The 16704-nt window shown below is 42.6% G+C and overlaps 5 non-coding genes across 5 annotated transcripts; all 5 read right to left on the reverse strand.

Annotated features, from left to right (window-relative positions):
• Positions 1 to 1200: 1200 nt before the first annotated feature.
• Positions 1201 to 1282, reverse strand: trnal-uag (transfer RNA leucine (anticodon UAG)). The gene has a single exon. It is a non-coding gene; the product is annotated as a tRNA-Leu (tRNA).
• Positions 1283 to 1485: 203 nt separating this feature from the next.
• trnal-aag (transfer RNA leucine (anticodon AAG)) lies at positions 1486 to 1567 on the reverse strand. The gene has a single exon. It is a non-coding gene; the product is annotated as a tRNA-Leu (tRNA).
• Positions 1568 to 2352: 785 nt separating this feature from the next.
• On the reverse strand, positions 2353 to 2434 carry trnal-uag (transfer RNA leucine (anticodon UAG)). Its single transcript has one exon. It is a non-coding gene; the product is annotated as a tRNA-Leu (tRNA).
• A 538-nt stretch (positions 2435 to 2972) lies between these two features.
• trnal-aag (transfer RNA leucine (anticodon AAG)) lies at positions 2973 to 3054 on the reverse strand. Its single transcript has one exon. It is a non-coding gene; the product is annotated as a tRNA-Leu (tRNA).
• Positions 3055 to 4002: 948 nt separating this feature from the next.
• Positions 4003 to 4091, reverse strand: trnal-uag (transfer RNA leucine (anticodon UAG)). Its single transcript is given in 2 exon segments — positions 4003 to 4046; positions 4054 to 4091. It is a non-coding gene; the product is annotated as a tRNA-Leu (tRNA).
• Positions 4092 to 16704: the final 12613 nt, after the last annotated feature.

Genomic DNA, 16704 nt, shown 5'->3' on the forward strand with positions numbered 1-16704 from the left:
ATTTTCCTTCTCCAATTGCAGCTTTGTTTTTTGTAGCTGTAGGACGTCTCTCTGCAGTTCCAGCACTTCTTCTCTTGTAGAGGCTGGAGAGGGTAGTTGCGTCTTTCTGCAATTCACAAGTGTTTTGGAGGAATTATGAAATATAATATAATAAATAATATTGGGGCTGTTCTAAGTCAAATTAACTAAACTAAAATAATTGTTAACTAATAAATAACTCACTTTGTTGCCTGGTTTGGCGTACTGCTGGCGCTCTGTCGGTGATGCTTTGATTGCTGGAAAGGTCTAACGCGTGAAACAAAGAAATACCAATCACAATTTATATTTATATACAAATAAAAATATTTTATTACGCCTGTCATGATTTTCATATCGTTTATCCCCATAGAGATACATTTTATTTAATTTAAGACAATAATGTTCTCTCACTCCGTGTTACATTCCTCTGGTTGAGTCACTTCACTCTCTAAGCCGCCAGGGATGCCAGCCAGGACAGGTGAGTCCGCCCCAAGGATGTCTTGGACCAGTTTAGTTGTCTCTGATAATTCTGTTGGCGGTGGTCCTCCACCTACAGTTTTGTTATCGTTAGCTCTCGGTGCGTGCGAAGAAAATAGAGAAAAAACTAAGAGCGTTTTTTTTCTTACCAGTTTTGTTGGACTCCCTCTTATGAATGCTTATTTCTTTTTTTGCCCCCACAGAGATGTTTTCATATTTTTTAATTACCTCTGAAACCGTCCTCTTTACTCCTAAGTTCTGTGCATTAATTTTCTCGGTTATTTCCTCCCACTGTTTATTTTTTTTGCCAGCAGTTATGACGGGATTAAATTTTCTTCTTAAAATTCCTTTTCTTTTCCCATATTCATCTAGAAGAATACACTTCTCATCCTCAGTCCAGTTTGGCTTTCTTTTTTTGTTTTCCTTATCCATTTCTTTAGGCTATTCGTTGTTTTAAAGCTCCTAGGTTAATGTGTATAGGAGCGTATCTATGGCAACGATAGATTTTTATAACGGCAAACCTGGATCGCTGCCGTGAAACACTTAACGGTTTCCCTTACCTAAGAGAACTCATTAAGGGATTATATGCAACACCCTTAAATCATTCCCTTATTTAAGGGGAAATCACGCCTTAAGTCCCACACTTAAGGGAAAAACTTAAGGTGCTTTATGCAACCGGGCACAGGCCCTCCTTAAAACCTCTGCTGGCAGCAGTGGGAATTGAACCCACGCCCCCGAAAAGACTGGAGCCTAAATCCAGCGCCTTAGACCCCTCGGTCACGCTACCCCGGCTTGGCCACTCTAGTGGGCCATTTTCTGGCCATTAAATTTCAGAAATAGAGAAATTGTTGGGTGTGGACCTTCATCGTCAGGCTCTGAAGCCCGCCGAGTTCGGCCAAGGAAAGCAAAAACGGCTGAGTTTTGAAGAGACTGGGAGCAAGCAGTGTCACTTCTCCAGTCTTTTCACAGGTGCCTTCTGAAATGCAGACTTGGCAGCGGTGGGATTTGAACCCACGCCCCCAAAGAGACTGGAGCCTTAATCCAGCGCCTTAGACCGCTCGGCCACGCTACCTTCTAAGAATGCTTTCCGTGGGCCATTTTCACCAATTTTTTCTTTTAGTGTCTCACTTCTCCATAGTTAAATCAGTTGAAATTCTTCATGCCTTGAAGGAGCTCCTCGACAGGTGGAAATGCCTACTAAGTAGAGGGGGGACGCAGTTACACTCTTGGAGGCCCCCCTCCCTGCAGATTGCAATTCCATCTCTAATCAAACACAACTGAATTACCTAATCAAAGCCTAATCGAATTACCTAATCAAAGCTCGGCCACGCTACCTTGTGAGAATGCCTTCCGTGGGCCATTTTCGCCAATTTTTTCTTTTTGTGTCTCACTTCTCCATAGTTAAATCAGTTAAAGTTCTTCATGCCTTGAAGGAGCTCCTCGACAGGTGGAAATGCCTACTAAGTACAGGGGGGATGCAGTTACACTCTTGGAGGCAACCCTCCCTGCTGATTGCAATTCCATCTCTAATCGAACACAACTGAATTACCTAATCAAAGCATTTTGGGCCATACTCCAAAATGGCAGCCAGATGTGTCTCAGTTAAACTCAAAATCAAGAGGTAGCTGTCAGTTCACCAAAAACTCTCAGTCCTGCCGATCGACTGTCCTGCACAGAGCAGGATTGGACACCCTTGTGTGCTATACATTATTATTATATTTAAAATTCATTTTTGAAGTGTCATTATAATAATTGCAAGTTATTGTTGTCTCTGATTTTAGAGGGTGCATATTTTCAGCTGCGTTTGCACCTTTTCAGAGCACACTTTAGGTGTCTGGCCCTCATTAAAACCTCTGCTGGCAGCGGTGGGATTCGAACCCAAGCCCCCGAAGAGACTGGAGCCTAAATCCAGCGCCTTAGACCCCTCGGCCACGCTACCTTATGAGAATGACTTCCGTGGGCCATTTTCGCCAATTTTTTCTTTTAGTGTCTCACTTCTCCATAGTTAAATCAGTTGAAATTCTTCATGCCTTGAAGGAGCTCCTCGAAAGGTGGAAAGGCCTACTAAGTAGAGGGTGGATGCAGTTACACTCTTGGAGGCATCCCTCCCTGCTGATTGCAATTCCATCTCTAATCAAACACAACTGAATTACCTAATCAAAGCATTTGGGCCATACTCCAAAATGCCAGCCAGATGTGTCGCAGACTTGAACCCACGCCCCCGAAGAGACTGGAGCCTAAATCCAGCGCCTTAGACCCCTCGGCCATGCTACCCCGGCTTGGTTACTCTAGTGGGCCATTTTCTGCCCATTAAATTTCAGAAATAGAGAAATTGTTGGGTGTGGACCTTCATCGTCAGGCTCTGAAGCCCGCCGAGTTCGGCCAAGGAAAGCAAAAACGGCTGAGTTTTGAAGAGACTGGGAGCAAGCAGTGTCACTTCTCCAGTCTTTTCACAGGTGCCTTCCAAAATGCAGACTTGGCAGCGGTGGGATTTGAACCCACGCCCCCGAAGAGACTGGAGCCTTAATCCAGCGCCTTAGACCGCTCAGCCACGCTACCTTGTAAGAATGCTTTCCATGGGCCATTTTCGCCAATTTTTTCTTTTAGTGTCTCACTTCTCCATAGTTAAATCAGTTGAAATTCTTCATGCTTTGAAGGAGCTCCTCGACAGGTGGAAATGCCTACTAAGTAGAGGGGGGACGCAGTTACACTCTTGGAGGCCCCCCTCCCTGCTTTTTATTTTTATGGACTACCTAGAGGTAGCTGTCAGTTCACCAAAAACTCTCAGTCCTGCCGATCGACTGTCCTGCACAGAGCAGGATTGGGCACCCCTGTGTGCTATACATTATTATTATTTTTAAATTAATTTTGTTTTTTGAAATTCATTTTTGTTTTTTTACACTCTTGGAGGCCCCCCTCCCTGCAAGTTATTGTTGTCTCTGATTCAAGAGGGTGCATATTTTCAGCTGCTTTTGCACCTTTTCAGAGGACACTTTAGGTGTCTGGCCCTCATTAATGAGAATGCCTTCCGTGGGCCATTTTCGCCATTTTTTTCTTTTAGTGTCTCACTTCTCCATAGTTAAATCAGTTGAAATTCTTCATGCTTTGAAGGAGCTCCTCGACAGGTGGAAAGGCCTACTAAGTAGAGGGGGGATGCAGTTACACTCTTGGAGGCCCCCCTCCCTGCAGATTGCAATTGCATCTCTAATCAAACACAACTGAATTACCTAATCAAAGCATTTGGGCCATACTCCAAAATGGCAGCCAGATGTGTCGCAGTTAAACTCAAAATCAAGAGGTAGCAGTCAGTTCACCAAAAACTCTCAGTCCTGCCGATCGACTGTCCTGCTATACATTATTATTATATTATTAAAATTCATTTTGGAAGTTTCATTATAATAATTGAAAGTTATTGTTGTCTCTGATTCAAGAGGGTGCATATTTTCAGCTGCTTTTGCACCTTTTCAGAGCACACTTTAGGTGTCTGGCCCTCATTAAAACCTCTGCTGGCAGCGGTGGGATTCGAACCCACGCCCCCGAAGAGACTGGAGCCTGGGGCCTAAATCCAGCGCCTTAGACCCCTCGGCAACGCTACCCCGGCTTGGCTACTCCAAAATGGCAGCCAGATGTGTCTCAGTTAAACTCAAAATCAAGAGGTAGTGTTGGAGAATTCTGTTACCCCTCCTCTATCTGATGCTCAAGTCTGAATGCTGTAATGCTGAGCAAAAGTAGGCCATAGGCCAATGTAGAGTTGGAAAAGTACCTAAAAACCCATATAATGCATAGATGACGTTGGTGCAAGGTACAGGAAAGTACTAAAAAACATATATGATGTAATTTTTTAAAAAACTATACATGTGATACTCCGCCACCAATAGAAATAAGGCCTCGGAGCATGTGATCTTAATGGTGGCGTGATACCAAGGAGGAGCAATGTGTAAGAGATGACGGTACAAACACTAATTGGACACTGGCGATAAGAAAGATGTATAAAATCTATGTTTCAACCACTGTAAGATCAGATGATTCAGCTGACCATCTCACTTTGTTGAATTGCTCAATAAAGTTCTTCTTCTGAGACCTGGAACTTCGACTCTGAAAACTTTTTGAAGACTAACTCCTACTAGACTCTGAAAAACTACTGATCAGGACCAGAGACCAGCAATTAGCCACGACATAATTGGCGAGCCAGCCAGGAGCAGGCTTGGGGTCAGGAGATCCTCGTGGTGTTGACGCTGACGGTGGCATTCACAAAACAAAGGCCGGCCAAAAAATCAGGTAAGCAGTTTTTGCTTATATCTTGTTTTGTGAATTGCCTCTGAGAAGCTGACACGCTTGATGATTGCTCTGCAATTATAAAACCCCACTGCAAAAGAACCTAAAAAACAACTGAGAGATAAAAGATAAGAAGGGAGTCTGATTTCCAGGTCCAAAGAAGCTGCTGTATGTGTGTTTGTCTCAAAAAGCAAGAAGTGCATAGCGTGGAGATTGCGCTCATGAAGTAAGAGTACACTGTCTAGTAAAAGAAGTGTTTAAAAGGCGCCAGGCAGTGTAGGAAGTACACTGACCACCTGTTTGTTTGTCTGTCTGTCTTTTGTGAAAGAGAATAGGGGGTATTAAAATGTGCACAAAGTAAGGAAGGTAAAGTATAGATAAAGAACAAAAACATTTAAAATCCTTATAATAATTATTAGCTAAAGTTTTTTACATAAAAAGGTAAGAAAAGTTAAAAGAATTGAGTTAAAGAATGTAAAAGTATACACCAGAAGACTAAAATATAGAGAGAAGGGAGTTTTTGGCTCTCCCGGGCATTCTGCCAAGAGGTGCATTAACTAGTCATTAATCAGTGATAGTGCTGGGAAGCAGAGGACAGTGGAACCAATTAGTGAGAAATAGCAGCAGAAGCAGAAAAAAGTCCAGAATAAAGAATAAATAGAAAAAAGAAGTATAAAAATGTATTAGAAATTAATGGATAAAATAAAACTAACAAGTAAAAATCAAGTGAAAAACTGTGCTTACCAAAAAAACAAAGAACACTCCAAAGAATTGGTTTGGTCCATTATTTGGCCATTCGCCAGACTGCAAATTCTGTGATCCAGATAGAGAAACCCAGCGTCTGTTGAAAGAGAATTAAGACTGAACATTGGGGCTTTCTACATACTTTTGATATTGAAGAAGGGATAGAAGTGTGTGAATAAAATGTTAAGCGCATGAATAGACGGATTGCAAATAAAGCAAAAAGATAAAGAGACGATAAACAGTCAGAAAAAGGTTTAAAGGAAAAAGTTTGAAGTCAAGGGAAAAACAAATGTGGGACTCAGTGAATACGGGAAAGAAAGGCATAGGAGAGCATTAGCTCACACCCTATGATATGACTGGTAAACAGCTCCCCCTGATGGAGGGCACTGTGAAGATCAAAGGCAACGTAACCCTCACAGATACGCAGGATGAGGAAGAAGAAAGAGAGGAGGAGGAAAGAGAAGACCACAGGAATACAGGTTATGACCACAAAATATTGGCAGATGCTGACATGTTTGAAGCATCATCTCCACTAAAAAGGGGCCATCAAGCCATGATGGAAGCCAAGGTAGCAGCTTGAATAGGAAACACCTTACTGAACGCAAGAACCCCACCCTGTCTAATCCATACCATTATGCAGCGAAAGCCCTGCAGAGTCTTGGGGAAAAACTGAACCAGGAAGTAGACACCAATCAGCTGTTCGAACAAGAATGTGATGAGCTGGAACAAGATATAAGGACAACAGAAGAACAAATCAATCACAGCTTTAAACGCTTACAGGAATCCCTGAAGAATGTCACGGGCTCAGAACAACACGAACCTCAAGAACACCAGAGACATCAGAACCGCCGAAAGCACAAGTCACGCTCACTCAGCCCAGCCAGACCTCGCAGGGAAGTCAAGAGTGTGACAGGGACCCTACTCCTTGAGGATATCTCGCCAGCTGCCCCACCAGCCACCCCATACAACCTAAGGGAACGGCACTAAAGAAACCAAGCATGTATAGGGGAGAAGAAGACTGGCATATGGAAAATCATAAGTTTTGCCCTATGATAAGTACATGCAAACAAGAGGAGGACCCACTGAAGGAAGAAACTGTGCAGTGCCCCATCCTAATTAAAGGTCAACAGGGACAGTATGTGCCGTGGGCGGGGCAGGATCTGGAAGGACTGATAGCCCACCTACTTGATTTACATGAAGGAGCTGGCAAGTGGATCAGATCGCTGGAAGAAGAGACAATGGGCAAGATTTTGGCCCTTGGAGATGTTAAGGCCCTGCTGGCTAAATGCATGGGAGGAGCTAGGACTAATGAGATCTTACAGGACGCAGGACTACATCAGGCGATTGATTCACCTAGAATGGACGCCAGACCACTGGACCAATGCAGACCAGCGATATGGCAAGTGCTGAGAAAATATTATCAGACCCAAATGGACCCAAAATCACTGAAAGGAGAGCCAATAGGAGACAGAGAAAACCCAATCACCTATGTCCAGAAGCAAGCAAGGAAGTGGAAGCAAGAATTGGAGAGAGACCCCGAAAATGACCCAGTAATAACAGCACTGTTCAGAACTGCCATTGTGGAAGCCATGCCTGCACCAGTGAAAGCCAAGTTAGAAGATGTGGTGGGACTGACCTCAAAGTCACCTAAATAATTTAGTGACCATGTGGCTCATGCAGTAGAACAACACAGAAAAAATGAGCAGAAGCTGAAAAACCAAGAAAGAGATCTTCAAAGAAAACTAACCCAGTTGCAGCTGGATGAATCAATCAACAAAAAGAAGAAAGTGCAAGCTGCGGTGAAGGAGACAGACGACCCGACTGCCATGATGGCGGCTGTCAACATACCAAGTCAAGCTCCCCAGACTGTCCAGCAAGCACCAAACAACATGAATCAGAATGTGCCCGTCAACTCAGGAAACCCACAGCAACTGGCTGCACCAATTGTAATATACCTTCCTGAACATCAAGACAATAGAAATGGAACAATCCCAGGAAGAGGAAGAGGGAGACAATTTTACAACCAGCAAAGAAACCCTGACCAACCAAGCACCTGTTGGGAATGTAATCAGCCTGGACACACCAAGAGATTCTGCCCAGTTAACCCATGGCCCCAAGATGGGCCACAGCTAAGACAGCCAGGGCGACAAGGAAATCAAAACCAGCAGTATCAGGTATCTGGCCCCGTCAACCCATGGCGTGGCCCGGACCAAGGATACTAGGGATGCCCAGAGAATCCTACGGGGAGGAGTCAGCTTCCAATGCTGTCATCAAATGCTGACCAAGAACCTATGCTGCGGGTTAAGATAGAGGACAAGATAACACCTATTATGCTTGATACAGGAGCAACATATACCTGCTTGAGCCCAACTTATGCCTCACACCTCCCCAGGTCTGGAAAATATGTAAAGACAGTAGGATTCTCGGGACTAACGCAGCTAATTCCAATGACAACTCCTGTCAGCATAAAAGTCAAAGACTCTGAAATTAAAATTCCTGTGCTAGTATCAGACCAAACACCAGTCAATCTGTTGGGAAGAGATGCAATATGCAAGCTAAATTTACAGATATGGTGCACTCCCCAAGGGATATATATAGATAGTGCAGGTATAAAACAGATGATAGTAATGAGTGAAATGGATCAACAGGAACCACAAGCTAATGCATTTTGGATTGGGAATTTAGATGAGGGACTAAGACAAACACTGGATAGATAGGAAAAGTATATAAAAGAACAATTCCTGAAACCAACCTCACCAGAAACTGAATATCACTGTACAATGATATATGACCCCCTTAGGGATCCAGAACAGGAAAAAGAGTGGTTAGAGAAAACTGAGGGCCAGAAAGTGCATTTAAGATCACACCATATAATTATAGGACCAACAGGGGCAGCACTACAAATTGAAGACAGTGACTTCACCAGAACATGGTTTAGGGTTGATAATTCAGTCCCACATGTGACGTTGTGCGTCATTGAAGGATGTCGGGCAAAAGATCTAGGTCCAATGATGTTAAAAGCTAAGGAAAAACGGTGGGAAGCCACTGAGAACCCCTTTATTTTACAAACACCAGATAAAACACACCTAAAGATTCTATGTGTAACTAATATGATAGGTACCCCAAAACTGGTTGTGGAAACAGAACAACATGACTCAATCTATAAAATGAAGGAATTAATGATAGAAATGGAAGAAAGGGTGCCCCTACAGTTATGGTCTAAGCATGACACAGATGTAGGACTAGTCAAGTCAGCGAACCCTGTGAGAATTGCTATTAAACCAGGAGTCCAGCTGCCTAGGAAACAGCAATACCCACTGAAACGCGAAGCAGTAGAAGGCATAAGAAAAACAATTGAAGGGTTAATAGAGGCAGGAGTACTAATTGAGACCGCTAGCTATTGCAACACTCCAATTTTACCAGTAGAAAAAGCCAATAAATCTAAGTGGAGACTAGTGCATGACCTAAGGGCAGTGAATGAAGTAGTGGAAGACTGGCCAGCTGAGGTGCCAAACCCACATACGCTTTTGACAAATGTTCCACCTGCTGCTAACTATTTCACTGTGATTGATCTGTGCTCTGCATTTTTCAGCATTCCTCTAGCAGAAGAAAGCAGAAACCTTTTTTCCTTCACTTACCAAGGTAAACAATACACATACACGAGAATGCCCCAAGGATTTAAACACTCACCTCATGTGTTTAACCAAGTTTTAAAACTTGATCTAGAAGACTTAAGACTGGATAGTACATTAATACAGTATGTGGATGATTTGTTGATCTGTTCAACAACGCTGGAACAGTGCCATCAGGACTCCATTAAAGTATTAACCAAATTAGCAGAAGGTGGCCATAAAGCCACAAAAGAGAAATTGCAATACTGCTTGCCTCAAGTAGAGTATCTGGGTCGATTAATTGCAGATCAAACAAAGGCAATATCACCCAGCCAATTGGAAGGAATTAGTAAAGCACCCCAACCGCAAACTGTGGGCCAAATGATGACATTTTTGGGAATGACTGGTTTTAGTGCTGATTGGATAGAAGATTATGCGATCAAAACAGCTCCATTGCGGACCATTATGAGACAGGCTGGTCACCAAAATCTTAGAGCACCATTGAAATGGGATCCTGATGCACTGATAGCATTCAGCTCACTCAAAAAAGAATTACAAACAGCCCCATTATTAACGATTCCAAATTATGACAGAACTTTCCATTTGTATGTAGCAGACAGAAAAGAGGGCTTTGCTTCTGCTGTCCTGATGTAGGAGACATGCAGTGGGCGGAAGAAGCAACCCATTGCCCAGTATAGCACCAAATTGGACAGTGTAGCCCAAGGCTACCCACCATGTTATCAACAAGGTCTAGCTGCAGTATACTTTGCTTTTGAGAAAGCCTCTGCTGTTACTATGGGCTATCCAGTCATCATCTATACCCATCATAAGATTGCTGAGTTATTGGAACAGGGACGTTTTGTTTTGACACAGGCCAGATGTTTGGCGTACTCCACATTGTTGACTTATCCTGATATAACAATCAAAAGATGTACCACAACAAACCCAGCTAACTTTGTCCCAGTAGAGGGGGAAGGAACACCTCATGAATGTGTTGCTGCCTCTCTAGGATTCACTCGTCTGAGACCAGATTTGGAATCAACACCAATTGTTGATGCAGACGTGGACTACTTTGTAGATGGCTCATGCTTTAGAGATCACTCGGGTAATCATGCTGGTTTTGCTGTTGTACAACGAGATGGGGACAATTTTACTCCTGTGCTGACACAACGTTGTGAACAGCCTTGTTAAGCACAGTTGGCCGAACTAAAAGCCCTTACGGCAGCATGTCTGCTGGCCAAAAATAAAGCAGCCAACATTTATACGGATTCTGCATACGCCCATGGGGTATGCCATCTTTTCGGTGCAGTATGGAAACAAAGAGGATTCAAAAAGAGTGATGGAACCCCAATCCAACATGGGGACCAAATTACTGCATTGATTAATGCTATGATGTTTCCAGCCAAATTGGCCATCGTCAAATGCCAGGCTCACAAGAAAGGAAATTATTTTGTTATCAAAGGTAATAACGCCGCAGATAGCCAAGCAAAATTGGCTTCTGGGTGTCAATCTGCTGTAATGGCACCATCCGTTTTGATCCAGCCCCTCCCTACTATAGAAAGTATTGCCCAAATGCAGTCCAGAGCTACACCACCTGAAATACACTTATGGCAACAAAGGAGGGCGACTAGAGATGCTAATAATATCTGGAGGTCTCATGAAGGTTTTATGATAGCCCCCACCCCATTGCTTAATATTCTTATACCTGACGCCCACAGTTTTGACCACTGTGGAAGGGGGGAGATTATGAGAAAGATAAAAAGACAAGGATTATGGTCCCCATACTTACAAACAAGGGTAGATGAATTTCTGAGTGAATGTGAAATTTGCACACAAAACAATGTAAGAAAAGGAACAACAACTCCAATAGGCTCTATTACTGTTCCAGAAGCACCCTTTAAGCATCTAGTAATGGATTATGTGGACATGATAAAAGCAGTAATAGGAAAAAGGTACATGTTGGTCATTATAGACAGATTCAGTAGATGGGTGGAAGCAGAACCATCAGCAGAGCAAGGAGCACAGACAGTGATAAAATTTCTGACGAGAGAGGTCATACCAAGATTTGGTATCCCATCCCAGATCAGTTCAGACAATGGGTCTGCTTTTATTCAAAGAACGGTAAAGGCAGTAATACAACAGTTGAGGATCAAGCAGAGACTGGGGTGTGTCTACCATCCTGAGTCACAGGGACTCGTGGAACGGGTCAATGGGACTATTAAGGCCAAAATCAACAAAATTTGTGCGGACACTAAGCTTAATTGGGTAGATGCGTTGCCACTCGCACTGATGAGCTATCGAATGCAAACCAACAGGATCACTAATCTGACCCCCCATGAAATGTTGACTGGGAGACCAATGCCTGTGCCTCATTTGAGAGGACCTTATGACGGGCCACCGTTAGAACAGTTACAATTGGAATTAAGGACATATATGAGACAATTGACTGCTATACATGAAGCTATTCATTCACAGGAACAAAACAGGGGACCCAGAGAAGAGGAAGAAGTTCCCTGTCTGGTGGTACCTGGAGACCAGGTATACCTAAGAGTCTTTAGGAGAAGGTGGAATGAGCCACGAAGAGAAGGACCTTATACTGTAGTAAGAGCAACCCCCACAGCAGTACATGTAGAGGGCAGCACAACCTGGTATCATTTGAATCATTGCACCCGAGTCCCAAGGCTGAGACCTAGAAGGCAAGATGAGGAAATAGATAGTCAGGAAGGGAGTCAAGAGGAGATAGCTCAAGATGCCGCAGAAGAGCAGGGAACTGAAAGTGAAGATATTAACATTGATGAACCTCATTCTAGGGAGACTGAACACGCTGAGCCAAGGGATGAAATGCCGGAGCGGAATGATGGACAGCCTTCAGAGGACCTGGAGCCTGAAGGTGAGAGAGCTCCTAGTATTGGTCTTTTTGGTGATACACCTCATGCAGCAGCTTCCCCAGACACAATGCCTCCAGGCGAACAATCCCCTGGAGAAGGACCCTCTGCTGATGAACCATACAACTTTGTCACACTCAACCTCCAAGACATCGGCATCCCAGGAATCGACCTCCCAGAAAATGACTTCCCAGACATTGACCTCCCAGAAATTAATCCCCCAGACACTGAATTACCAGACCTCTCAAGCTTTGAGTGGGATAAGTCACCCTAACCTGACTCAACCAACACAAGGTAACAAAGCACGCAGACATAATGTAAAAAGATCCCTGCAGAAAGCTATGACTATTCATGAAGATTATACCCAAACTGAAGTTGATTTGGAAGTAGAACTACAAAAAGAAAAACTGTTGGATGATGCCTATCATAATGAATGGTATAAATGGGCAGTGTATACTGTAAGACAGGTAAAACAAGGCACATGTGTATTATGCTCACCCTCACCTTTGAAGAAGTTAAGAATAGTACCAAACCAATATGACTACATGCAGTGTGCCAGATTTAATTCACAATATTGTAACAGAACTGGACATGTAATTCCATACTGTCCAGCTGAGTGCCTGGCCATGTTAGGGAACCACTATTATCAAAGATTTATACCCAGGAGGGTTGGGGAAGTGCATGCAAGGAGCTTGACGTAAGAATAGATAAAGCCAATTAGGAGACCCCACAAAATTACATTCTGGATAAAACATTGGAGTATGAATGTTTTAACAAAACTATGGGCTATCGAAATGTAGGAACCTTTCAAGGTAAATGTGCTATAATTTGGCACCTGGATTATGAGATGTACAACGAGACAAACGTATATAAATCCTCTAGCTCAATATATGCCACAGCAACAATAAATAAAAACATGTCTGTAACAGGTGCTCATGAAAACTGCGAGAATGCTACCTTATCCTTTCCCCTGATTGGACCACTTGAAAATCAAACTGAAGCAGTAGCTGATTTCTTTTGGCTATGTGGGGATAAACGACTAAGAGCCACCCTAGTTGATTGGAAAGGACTCTGTGCCAGGGTGAGGCTAGCTCAAGGAATAGGAATTGTAAACTGGGATCTCAATGAGGAAGAAACGATAGAAAAGTTGAGTAGACATAAGCACAGAGCTAAGAGAGCTTATACCCCAGATCCCAATGTTAAAATTGATGCAATTGGACAGCCTAGAGGAATACCACATGAATTTAAGGCTAGGGATGAAATAAAGTCAGGGTTTGAATCATTTCTTCTATGGGTACCTGTTAATAAGAATACTGAATGTATAAATTACATATACTACAATCAGCAAAGATTTATTAATTATACGGATGATGCACTTGGGGCGCTAGGCCAACAATTAAAAGCCACCAGCAAAATGACATGGCAAAATAGGCAAGCCCTGAATTGGTTATTGGCAGATAAAGGAGGAGTATGTGTAATGTTTGGGACTGTCTGCTGCACCTTTATTCCTAATAACACAGCCCCCGATGGAACTTTCACTAGGGCTATGAAGAAACTGAAGGCGCTAAGACAAGAGGCTGCTGAAAATGCGGGAAGGGACAGAAATATTGGATACTGGTTTGATTCTTTGTTTGGAGCCTGGAAAGAGTGGCTGATTAAGGTGGGGATAATAATAGTTGTGGTTGTTGTTGTTGCTCTTCTGCTGTTCTGTTGCGTTATACCTTTTCTCAGATCCATGTTGGCCACTGCAGCTGCTCAGTCAATGACCCGAGCCAAGCAGATGATCAATGTGTCGGTTAACCGAGACAGAGTTGACATTGGATGCAACTCAGGAGTCTATCCTATTGGACCAGGCCTGGATGAGTTAGATGAGTTCTAATGAAAAAAGGTAAAAGGACTGGGGGTACCTGTTAATTTTGTTATAAGGTTTTTGACTTTGTTTTTTGACAAGAGAGGGAGTTAGAAAACTCTGTCTTTCTTTTTTGGGGTAAAAATAGGAAGCTTGTTAGAACATGCATGGGTAGAGTAGGGAGTTAGTAAGATGGGCAGTTATGCATTTATTTTAAGGGCCCCCGTCCTGTATATCCTATACTTATAATCATGTTAAGATATGTTTTTATATAATCACACTGCTGTCACAAATTTTAATGGAAGACTGAAGGGAAATAGAAGGTTTAAAATTACCCGTGATATGAGGTGATGTAATTGTATGCAAAAGAAATGAGAGTGTTTTTGTTATTTTTAGATCACTTTATCCACCTTTTTACATATATGGGCATATTACAGTAACAAAACGTAGAAGCCTTGACATTGTGTGCATTTAGACTACTGGAACTGTTGTATATAAGATGTAAAAGAGGAATTATTTGCAAGCGCGGTCATCTACTGTTGTTTCAACAAAGGGCAGACTCAACTGGTGGTTTAAAAACCCGCTGTCTGCTCCAACACCAGATAGCGCCCTAGGCACTGCCAGGGCACCTCTGGCAACGGTGTAGCAACCCAGATAGCGCCACGGGCCACCAGGAAGCACCTGCATGGTTCCTCTGGCATCGTGGGACAATTGTAACTTCGAGACTATACACTGTATGATGAATACACTGAATGTTTGAAGCTGCTTTGTCCATATAGAGAATGATGGTTTGACAGGAAGGCGAGATCTTTTACTCCACTCCAGACAAATGGGGGTGGAGATGTTTGGTCTCACTCTTCCTCCAGGGTGTACCTCTGTGATAACAGGTCTATTGGTAGAATGACTGGATGGTCTAAATTGATCATATTGGTAGGATATGAAAGAGACCTGCTCATGGAGATACATCCTGGGAAAATTGAAGGTGGGACTGGAGTTAGTCCCAAAGCGGGGATGTGTTGGAGAATTCTGTTACCCCTCCTCTATCTGATCCTCAAGTCTGAATGCTGTAATGCTGAGCAAAAGTAGGCCATAGGCCAATGTAGAGTTGGAAAAGTACCTAAAAACCCATATAATGCATAGATGACGTTGGTGCAAGGTACAGGAAAGTACTAAAAAACATATATGATGTAATTTTTTAAAAAACTATACATGTGATACTCCGCCACCAATAGAAATAAGGCCTCGGAGCATGTGATCTTAATGGTGGCGTGATACCAAGGAGGAGCAATGTGTAAGAGATGACGGTACAAACACTAATTGGACACTGGCGATAAGAAAGATGTATAAAATCTATGTTTCAACCACTGTAAGATCAGATGATTCAGCTGACCATCTCACTTTGTTGAATTGCTCAATAAAGTTCTTCTTCTGAGACCTGGAACTTCGACTCTGAAAACTTTTTGAAGACTAACTCCTACTAGACTCTGAAAAACTACTGATCAGGACCAGAGACCAGCAATTAGCCACGACATAATTGGCGAGCCAGCCAGGAGCAGGCTTGGGGTCAGGAGATCCTCGTGGTGTTGACGCTGACGGTGGCATTCACAAAACAAAGGCCGGCCAAAAAATCAGGTAAGCAGTTTTTGCTTATATTTTGTTTTGTGAATTGCCTCTGAGAAGCTGACACGCTTGATGATTGCTCTGCAATTATAAAACCCCACTGCAAAAGAACCTAAAAAACAACTGAGAGATAAAAGATAAGAAGGGAGTCTGATTTCCAGGTCCAAAGAAGCTGCTGTATGTGTGTTTGTCTCAAAAAGCAAGAAGTGCATAGCGTGGAGATTGCGCTCATGAAGTAAGAGTACACTGTCTAGTAAAAGAAGTGTTTAAAAGGCGCCAGGCAGTGTAGGAAGTACACTGACCACCTGTTTGTTTGTCTGTCTGTCTTTTGTGAAAGAGAATAGGGGGTATTAAAATGTGCACAAAGTAAGGAAGGTAAAGTATAGATAAAGAACAAAAACATTTAAAATCCTTATAATAATTATTAGCTAAAGTTTTTTACATAAAAAGGTAAGAAAAGTTAAAAGAATTGAGTTAAAGAATGTAAAAGTATACACCAGAAGACTAAAATATAGAGAGAAGGGAGTTTTTGGCTCTCCCGGGCATTCTGCCAAGAGGTGCATTAACTAGTCATTAATCAGTGATAGTGCTGGGAAGCAGAGGACAGTGGAACCAATTAGTGAGAAATAGCAGCAGAAGCAGAAAAAAGTCCAGAATAAAGAATAAATAGAAAAAAGAAGTATAAAAATGTATTAGAAATTAATGGATAAAATAAAACTAACAAGTAAAAATCAAGTGAAAAACTGTGCTTACCAAAAAAACAAAGAACACTCCAAAGAATTGGTTTGGTCCATTATTTGGCCATTCGCCAGACTGCAAATTCTGTGATCCAGATAGAGAAACCCAGCGTCTGTTGAAAGAGAATTAAGACTGAACATTGGGGCTTTCTACATACTTTTGATATTGAAGAAGGGATAGAAGTGTGTGAATAAAATGTTAAGCGCATGAATAGACGGATTGCAAATAAAGCAAAAAGATAAAGAGACGATAAACAGTCAGAAAAAGGTTTAAAGGAAAAAGTTTGAAGTCAAGGGAAAAACAAATGTGGGACTCAGTGAATACGGGAAAGAAAGGCATAGGAGAGCATTAGCTCACACCCTATGATATGACTGGTAAACAGCTCCCCCTGATGGAGGGCACTGTGAAGATCAAAGGCAACGTAACCCTCACAGATACGCAGGATGAGGAAGAAGAAAGAGAGGAGGAGGAAAGAGAAGACCACAGG

Source organism: Siphateles boraxobius, unplaced genomic scaffold (assembly GCF_051911475.1).
Source record: "Siphateles boraxobius isolate OS27281-9 unplaced genomic scaffold, OSU_SipBor_1 12, whole genome shotgun sequence".
Classification (NCBI taxonomy): domain Eukaryota; kingdom Metazoa; phylum Chordata; class Actinopteri; order Cypriniformes; family Leuciscidae; genus Siphateles; species Siphateles boraxobius.